This window comes from Miscanthus floridulus, chromosome 6, assembly GCF_019320115.1.
Source record: "Miscanthus floridulus cultivar M001 chromosome 6, ASM1932011v1, whole genome shotgun sequence".
NCBI classification, from domain to species: domain Eukaryota; kingdom Viridiplantae; phylum Streptophyta; class Magnoliopsida; order Poales; family Poaceae; genus Miscanthus; species Miscanthus floridulus.
In genome coordinates, this window is record NC_089585.1 from 81,737,726 (window position 1) to 81,748,312 (window position 10,587).

Here is a 10,587-nt window from a genome sequence, read left to right on the forward strand (position 1 = left end):
AAGATCTTTCATGAGCTTCTCATTATCACTCTTGAGCTTGACATACTCATCATAGTCATTGCACTCAACCACTTGCTTGCCTTTGCTACTAGATCCATGCTCAATGCTCTCATCAATTAAGTCATCACATGAGGTAGCTATATCAATCTTAACAACATGGTTAGTAGCATCATGTGGCTCATTTGGTAAGAATTCTTGAGCAATAACAAGAGTATCATAATTGATCTTTAGAGTTGTATATTCATCTTTTAGCTTGTTGTGACTAGTGATGAGCTCATTGTGCACCCACTCAAGTTTATCCATGTTTGTCTTTAAGCTCTTTCTTAGAAGATTTGAGCTCCTTGAGTTTGGATGATATAGAATCATTTGTTTCTTTGAGCTCAACATTAGCCTTTTCCAATGTATCACATTTAGCTAAGAGTGAATCATTTTTAGCGTCAAGCTTTTCATTTTTAGCTCTACTCTTTCTAATGATCTTAGTGTATTTTCTTAGTATTTTGACAAGATCATCATATGAAGGTGAATCATCATCATCGCTATCGCTATTACTATCATCATCACTAGCATGTTCATCATCACTACTATCATCATCATTTGATACCTTGCGTTCACCCTTGGCCATAAGGCATAGGTGTGTAGAGGATGATGGCTATGATGGCGGTGAAGATGAAAGATCAATAGCAATGGCGGCCACCTTCTCATTGTTACTATCATCATCGGATGATCCACTAGATGAATCAATATCCGTGAGCCAATCACCGACGATGTAGGCCTTGCCACTCTTCTTCTTCTTGTAGAAGTCCCTCTTTTTGCCATCTCTCTTCTTGTATGGCTCATTCTTTTTCTTCTCATCTTCATCTTCATTGCTTGAGTCATCTTTCTTGCCCTTGTTCTTGAACTTGTCTTTCTTGGGCTTTGTGTATTGATGAGCTAGGTGACCAAGTTCGCCACAATTGTAGCAATCCATCTCGGAGATTGGCTTTCTTCTTGATCTAGTGAAGAACTTCTTCTTCTTGCTGTCAAACTTGATGCCACTCTTGTTTAGCTTCTTTAGCATCTTGGCGGTCTTCTTCACCATGAGAGCAAGACTTTCTTCATCATCTTCATCACTTGAGCTCTCATACTCAAGTCTTGCTTTGCCCTTATCTTGGCTAGCTTTGAATGCTAAGTCCTCTTTCTTCTTTATAGAGGATGAGCCATCTTGTGGCGTGATGTGCATGTACATCTCATGAGCATTGATCTTTCCCAAGATTTGTGTTGGTGTAGCGGCAGAAAAGATCACCTTGATGTAGCACGGTCACAATGTGTCCATATTTTTCAATGGGGAGGACACTCAAGATCTTTCTCACAATGTCGGATGGTGACATTTGAGTAAGTCTGAGCCCATTGACTTCCTCTACAAGAACATTTAAACGAGAATACATCTCATTAGCACTTTCTTTGGGAAGCATCTCAAAAGAATTTAGCTTTTTAATCACAAGATGATAGCGTTCCTCACGCTCACTCTTGGTTCCCTCATGGAGCGCACAAACGTCCGACCATAGTGCATGGGCGTCTTTGTGGTTCCTTACACGGTTGAACACATCTTTGCAAAGGCCTCTAAAGATGGTGTTTCGAGCCTTTGCATTCCATTTTTCATAGTTAACCTCATCGCCTTGTAGGTTAGTAGCATCCCGAGGTTTTGGGAAGCCTTGAGAGGCGGCTCTAAGAATACCAACATCTAGAGCTTCTAAGTACGCCTCCATGCAGATTTTCCAATATGGAAAATCATCTCCCTCAAAGATAGGAGGAGGTCCATCCCCGTGAGACATCTTGCTCAAAGCGATTAAGCTTAAAACGTGAGCACGAGGCTCTGATACCAATTGAAAGGATCAAGATGCCCAAGAGGGGGGGGTGAATTGGGCTAATTCTAAGTTTTCTTATAATAATCAAATCCTACGGATAGCCCAATTAACCCCTTGTGCCTAGAAAAGTGTTTCTATCAAACTAATGCACAATGACTTGCAACCTATGTTCCAAACTTACTCTAGCATGCAATCTTATGGATGTAAAAACAAGTATTGAATTGCTCAAAGTAAATACTCAAAGTAAATGCTCAAGGTAAATAGAGAGAGAGGAACGCGGTGATGTTTTGCTGAGGTATCGGAGAGTCGCCACTCCCCACTAGTCCTTGTTGGAGCACCCGCGCAAGGGTGTAGCTCCCCCTTGATCTGCGCAAGGATCAAGTGCTCTCTACGGGTTGATTCTTCGACACTCCGTCATGGCGAATCACCCAAAGCCGCTCACAACTTGAGTTGGGTCACCCACAAGCTCCGCCGGGTGATCACCAAGCTCTCAATCACCACCAAGCCTATCTAGGTGATGGCGATCACCAAGAGTAACAAGCACGAAAGTCTCACTTGACCATGCGAAGCCTAATGAGAAGATGGATGCACACTTTGCTACTCTTGATTCACTAATGAGGCTACTCTCTTGGATTCTCAAATCTCAATCACCTCACTAGGACCTTGCTCTTCTTCACACTAACAAACGTGTTTCTTAGCTATTGGAATGAGCAAAAGTGACTCCACACATGAGTGGAGCTTCTATTTATAAGGCAACCTAAAAAATGAACCATTATGAGCTTCTGCGGGGTGACCGGATGCTCCGGTCATGTTGACCGGACGCTCCGGTCAGTTCAACCCATGAACCAGTGAAAATGTGTTGACCGGACGCTGGCAGGGTCCGGTCACCACTGACCGGACGCGTCCGGTCGCATTAAACCCTTACTGGAACCTTACTGTACTTGATTGGACGCTGAACCCCTAGGGTCTGGTCAGTACTGACTGGACGCGTCCGGTCATAGGTTCCCTTCTCTAGAACCTTACTGGAGTCGACCGGATGCTGGACTTCAGCGTCCGGTCAGTTGACCTCTCCAACGTCCGGTCGCACCGAACACAGTCTCTTGATCAAATGAACTGACCGGACCCTACGGCCAGCGTCCGGTCCCACTAGACACAGTCTCTTGATCAAATGAACTGACCGGACCCTGCGGCCAGCGTCCGGTCACACCGGAGCTAGCGTCCAGTCAGCATTTGACCCTCCATTCACTTCCAACTCTCGATCATATATGAATGAAGTTTTCTCCAAAGGATCTTAGGCATTCATAGGAGCTACCTCGAGCTAGTTTAACAAGTGTGCACCACACCTAACTCACTAGACTCAACTAGGTCAAGCTACCCATCCATACCCCCCTTAATAGTACGGCCAAAGGAAAAACAAAGTCCTAAACTACTCTAAGTGTCTCTCCAACTCCAATCGACACTTAGAACTAGTCATCCTTAACCTTGTCGTCCATCCTTTGAAAACTGAAACGATTTCCATCATAGGAGCATGACCACCTCGATTGCCCAATCGATCTCCATTACCATGACCTAACTTAATTGCCTCTGCAAAACACACGTTAGTCATAGTAATCTTGTATTGACATTAATCACCGAAATCCAACTAGGGGCCTAGATGCTTTCAATGGTGATTTGTTTCAAGCTATTCCATTCTTCAACCACCTAAAGTTTAATGGTAGACACATTGAATCCTGTAGTACATGCATGACTAGGAATAGTTTTATATTGATGTCTTGACCTAAGGTTATGTCTTAAGTAATCCATCCTTTTATCGAGGATGAGTAAAAGCCTAAGTGTGGGGGAGTTTGTTGACGGGTAGTTAATGTCAATCACAAACTATCAATATACTTTGCATAAATGACTAAAATGAATCACCAACATAGACTTAGGGGTTTCAACTGACAAATTCTATGAGTTTTGGTGAATCTATGTTTGTAGTAGGATTTAATAGGAAAACCATCAAGGAGTACCTATTCGTCAAAGGAAATCATGTTATTCCTCGATGGTACTGACATGGGAAGACTCTAGAAGACTCCAGAGGGCGCTCCACCAAAGCAGGCCACATGACTCTAACATGTGGGGTCGGCCGGCCCCACCTACAGGCTGGCCAGCCAATGGGCCCCACATGTCAGCCCCTCCTTGCTATGTTGGTTCTCCACCGCCTCAAGGGTCACATCAAAACATTCTTTTAAGTTAGTTTGATCTGAGGGTCCAGGATTGATGTACCCCCCCTATATATACCTACCTGCACCCCCTCTAGAGAAGGATGGTCCTGAGTTCTAAGAGCCAGAAGCCCTAATTCATATCTTCAATAGGATCAGAGCTAGCAATCAAGAGAAGACTACTCCACGAAGTTAGGATCTAGTCTTGTTAGAAATAGAGAGATAGAGTGTGAGGGAAGAGTTTGGAGAAGGCACCGGCCTGTCGGTGCTCGGCTTGTACACTGGTAGAATCAAGCTCTTCTTGAGCTTGCTTACGAGATTTCTCTGGTAATCAACTTCTAATTCAAGTAAGCAATCTTGTTTATATTGTTCTTCAGGTTTGCAACTCTTTTGAGTAGTTTAATCCTTGTAGCTCCTGGGTAAAAGTAGTATTCATAGTGTAAGCATGGTGCTTAGACTCAGTTACTCATGGATGTACCCTATATTCCAAATCGGTGGTAACTCGCGAGGGTGACTCTTATAGCCTCGTTGAATCCTTTGAAGTCCACCTCCCATTTGTAGGCTGAGTAGGACCTTGTTACTATAGGAAACATACTTTGTCTGTGTTTTTCTTAGTAATATCCCCAGAACTAAACAGTAGAAGACATAGCTTACCAAAGTTAGAACTAGAATACCTTTGTGATCTCCTTTATACTCCTGTTATCTCAAGTCTTGTTGCTACTCCAGGTGGTTAAGTTAGACTTAATTATTCTCACACACATTTCCTTGAGTCAGATATTCTGGAATACTTTTTGGTGAATTGCTACATCTGTATCCGTGCGCTTACAGATTATTCTGTGTGCATTAATATATACCAACAGCAGCATGGGACATCAGTAGAATATTGGTGGATACAGGAAGCTCAACATATATCATCTTCGCCAACACCTTCAATTAGTTGAAGTTTAGTAGAAACCAGCTCCTACCACCAGACACCCCACTGATTTGGTTCAGAGGCAAAAGGGTTGATGCTCTCAGAAATATTTCCCTCCCAGTATCCTTTGTAAACCAAGAAAATGCAAGAATAGAATACATAACCTTTGATGTTGTCGACCTATACTACCCCTAGAATGCCATCTTCGGTAGAGGTTTTGCTAACAAATTCAATGTGGCAGTACACACATGATACTTGTGCTTGAAGATGCTAACCCTACACAGCATCATCATGGTGTGTTATAGCCAATAGGAAGCACGAAACATCAAGAAGACAATATCCAAGGCCTAGAGGAACATAAACTCTGTAGAACCCAGTGAAGGACAAACACTTGAGCCACTAGATATGACCCAATGACCAATATGGAGGACGAGGAATACACCAAGTTAGTACCTCTCAAAGATGCAATCCCTGATAGAAAGGTGATCATTAGGGCAAGCCTCTCCAACAAAGAAGAAAGAGAACTCTTGAAAGTCCTAAACAAAAACAATGATGTCTTAGCTTGGTCAGCCTTTGATCTACATGGAGTCAGTAGGGCCATCATAGAGCATTCCTTAGACATTAATGCGAAGGCAAGGCCAAAAAAGCAAAAGCAAAGGTTGTTGATGGTCAGAAGATGTCAAAAGACAAGATACTGGTAGCAAAGGCCGAGGTGTAGAGACTGCTAGATGCGAAGGTTGTTGATGGTCACTAAACACCTATTTTAGCCATCAACAATGCCAACATTCCAAAGGAAAATCAACATAAAATGCAAAGATTTGGTTTATTACTAACATAATTCAACCTGTACATGAAGTTTATTTGAATGCAGGAAAAATAGTGAAAAAGGTACAAAATATGTGACATGGAAGCAGCAGAATGTGGTAGGGGCCTCTGGGCCCACACTGCCACCTTGGCCTCGTCCACGTCACCGATCCATGGGATGGTTCCTACACTGCCTCACAAACATCGATTTCATGTCGGTTCAAGCGATGGACGAGATTTGTTCACTGAGGATCCATGGGCCCACTGTCATTCACTTGAAGGCCATCAACTAACCTTGCAACCACCTTCTGGACCAATTCTTCGCATGTGCTGGCAAGGGAACTGACTTTGGGAGCCAACCAAGACCCTATGATTCAATGGCGGTGCATCGAAGGGTCGGCCGGTGCCCTCACCATGCCGCTCGAAGCCCAAGGAACCTCCACCACCTCTCCACTGCCTACAAATACCCCCTAGCTCCTTAGTGCTATAAATAGAGGTGTCCTCGACAGTTGTAAAGTGTCCCAAGTAGAATCATTCTCTCTACTCCTAAGTTTAGGTTAGTAGTGAGAGTGAGAATGAAGAAGTGAAGAGCTAGGAGTTGGAGAAGTCTTCTAGAGTCTCTCTATAAGCTCTTGTAAGGTACTTTTGCTTTCTATATATATATTTCCTTTAGTACTTGTCTTATTTTCAGCATTTACTTTCTTGCATTAGAGTAAAGTAGTGTTGTGAATATTTCGATCATTTCTTGTTTAGTTAGTAAGTTTCCAATATACGGGATCCTCGTCACTAGTTGGTGCTCTGATCTTAGTGCAAGGTCAGAGTAGTATCACTTAGTGTAAGCGTGGTGCTTAGACTATAGGGTACCTTAGGTTGTGGCTAATTCTCCGGATAGATTGTGGTTGGTGGCAGGTGGTGATATCCCTATCCATCATCTGTATTCCACCATGTTGGAATTAGTTATTAAATCATAGGGCTCATGGTGCTTTGTGCCTAATCAACCTTAGGGTGAGTTTAGGGTAGGTACACTTTGAAGTATATTCATTGCTTATCTTGCTAGACAATAGATAGGTTGAATCAACTAAGATAGTACTTAATTTATCTTCACCTACTCTGTGACCATAGTAGTGTCTTTTGTTTTCCTATTTATTTAGTTTTGTTTACTTTCATTTACTTCATCACATTCGTGCCTAGGTAATTCACTAGAATTTAATTAATCATTTGTCTAAGTCATACTATGCCTTCTCTGTGGAAATAAATACGATACTTGGTATACTCCCAAGTGAAGTGATGCATCGATATATTCTGTGCACTTGCGGAATTAATCCAATAGTCATAAGAAATATCAACAAAGGTCATCCAAGAAGTGAGGTACACTGACTGGCTCACAAATGTAGTCCTCGTTAGAAACAAGAATGAAAAAATGCTCATGTGCATTGATTTCATGGACTTAAACAAGGTTTGCGGAAAAGATCCTTTCCCACTTCCAAGGATAGACACATCAGTAGATAAAGTCATAGGTTGCAAGCGTTTCTCCTTGTTGGATTGCTTCTAAGGACACCACCAAATATGGTTGAAAAAGGAAGATGAAGAAAAAACAAGCTTGACAACCTTGTTTGGCACCTACTGCTTTGTCAGAATGCCCGAAGGTCTCAAGAACACAGGGTCATCCTTTGCCAGAATGGCAAAGGTCATCCTGGGCCCTCAGCTAGACAAAAACATCCTCTGCTGAATACCTTAGCAGGAGGGTCTTCACCAACAGCCGCGGTGAACAATGATGACTCGCCTCTGCCAATACATCAGCATGAGGGGGCTTCACCAACACCTTTGTCGTCTACACCAACATTGACTCTCGCAAGCACCATTGCAGGAGGGTCCTTGATAGGAGGGGCTTCACCTTCATCTTCACCTACCACAATGGCTCGAGAGCCTTTGTCAACACTTTTTGGCATCAACGCCCACAATGAGTTACCATCATCGCCGAGCCTAAGGTGCTATGTCAACTCCTTTGACACCAAGGTCTATCACACCTTCGTCAACCACTTCAACTCAAGGGCTCATCAACAACTTTAGTCCAAACATCTCTTCCACTACTATAGCTATGTCAACTACACCAAGGGCGATAGAGGATTCGGTCACAAGCACCGACCAAGAGGGGCTAGGTGAGCATACCGGCAACTCCAAAATGTGAAGTATTTTGCCCGACTCTCGTGAGAAGATACTGAAGACAAAGGATTGGAGATGAAGACCTCTGCACCAAGAAGGCTTCAAAGATAAAGACCCCCGGGCCAAGAAGGCTCAGAGAGAAATACCACATCGGGAGACCTTGAAGATGAAGACATTCACATCGAGAAGGTAATAGAGATGAGGACCTACGCATCGAGCTAAAACAATGAACCATGTTACAAAAGTAGTAGAAGGAGCCAAAGCTCAAAGACAAAGATGTCTGGAAGATCAAGACACTTGGAGCTAGAAGCCTCAGGAATTAGAACATGTGTAGGATAGAGTCGTGCTCATGCTCTTTTCTCCATTGCCTTTTTTCCCACAGGGTTTTTGGGATGGAGTTTTTAGTGAGGTGCGCATGTCAGAAGAGGTAAAATAAAAATTCTTTTGAAATCATTTCATATGAAGAGGGAAACATAACCACTAGTAAGTTTCTTATGGAATATGGGCTAACTCCCCCTTGAAGAGGCCTAATAGGAGTTAATGTAGTAGCTTGTGAAATTCCCCCACCATGGGGGCGCTTGTAAATTGCCATTGCCTATATATAATGCCAAGAGCATGAGTGCAAGGAGCTCTCTCTCCTTTCCCACTCATTTTTGCAAACCCTAGCCACCGCCTCACTCTCCCCTCTCACATGTTGGAATCTTCGTCGTAGTGCATTCTCAATGGAGCCTTCGCACCAGACCTTCATTGTGTGGAGCCTTCTCTGCGGAGCCTCCATCATGCACCTTCCCCGTGGAGCCCTCACATGGAACAATCACCGGGCCTTTGTTAGGAGATCTTATTCTACTAGCCTTCATTGAGAGACCTTCTCCTACCGACCTTCATCGGGAGATGTTCCCCTGCTGGCCTTCGTTGGGGGACCGCCATATACCTCCATATAGAACTTTCACTGAGGGACCTTCTCTAGCTAACCTTCACCGAGGAGCCTTCTTCTCTCGACCCTATTTGGGATGCTTGTCCCAACATATCCCAACTCCTAATCGGCTCCCACAACAGGGCGGGTGGCAGTGCGGCGGTGGCTCCAACATTGTTGTTGCCTTGTGTGGGCAGCAACTCAAGGGGCAGCGCAAGCAACGACTGGCGGTGATGCGGGCGGTGGTGCGAGTGGCAGTGCAGACATGGGTGCGAGCAGGGCGGGTGGTGGCACAATGAGCTAGCAATAGTGCGAGGAGTGTCGCGCTTCTCTTGTGAAGGGCAGCTTGGTTTTCTCAGTTTAAACCGAAAAGCCAATGTAAAAAACTGACATTGAACCTGCCGATTTTCTATTCTATAATTAACTAATCGGTTACTAATTCTTGAAAACTGAAGGTTTTAAAAACCGAATAAACTGAACCAACACTTCAATTTAAACCGAATGCCTAGTCCTAGACATACAGGAGAGTAAAATCAACCAATTAATTTGCCATATCCAACATATATTTGCTTTGATCTCCTCCTGCTTGTCTTACTCTTTCCTTAAATTTTTATGTTAAGCCCTGCATTAAAAACAATAAATTGATGTTAACAATAATTCATGGACATTTACCTTGATCGCCCCATGCTTGTCTTACACTTACCTTAAATTTTGGTGTGAAGCCCTGCATTAAAGAACAATAAATTGATGTTAACAATAATTTGTGGACATTTACCTTGATCCCTCGTGCTTGTCTTACTCCTACCTTAAATTTTAGTTTGAAACCCTGCATTAAAAAACAATAAATTGATGTTAACAATAATATGTTTGTCGATCTAGTTCTAGTCTGATGATCGAGACTCAAGGGACATGATCCCTACTTAATGTTACCGCAACATAAAATTATATTTATGCGCAAAAAAACATCAAATTATATTAGAAATGCAGCAAGTGAACCTTGCAATGGTCTGTATTTGTAACTCAGTAACATCATGGACTTGTGTCATGTTGGTGACTTGTGGACAAGTTATTCATGAACTCAATGGTGTGGCTAGGATTTATAGTTAGGGTGATCTGTCGTAGATGTGAAGTCAAATTATATGATAGTTGATGTATAATCTTCATAATTTTGGATAATTTATCTACTATAATTTAACCATTAATCAAATTTTAGGGTGGTCTATGGCACATAGTGCCACCATGCTAGCTTTGCCTATGCATGAACTACTAATCGATAAGTAGCAATTTTAGCTAAGTTGGTTTTGTTATCTAAAATAGCCAAATAGATAATAAATACTTCCACCATTATAAATTATAAGACATTTTTGCTTTTCTAGATAAATAGTAAAAACAATGTTGTTGGTCAAGCGAGATTCCGACAAGGTATGAGGAGAGTGGTCTTTGCCAGGGCAGAGTCCCTAGGCGAAGGCTGATATACTGGTGGGCCTGGGCACAATTAGGGTTTCATAAATGCATTCACCCACCCCCTTACATGGGGTTTAACTCCTCCTTTTATAGGGCACTATTCATTGGGTTGCTACTTTACATCTCTGCCCCTTGACATCTAAGGCATATTCTCATGAATATTCCTATACAAGCATAAACCACTAGGGGCATCACTGGCATCCTCTGCCTCAACCGCCTTTGCTCCATGGGCCTTAGCCATAGGCCCGCTAGCAGCCCATCTGCACCCTAAAGGTTCCTTCCTTG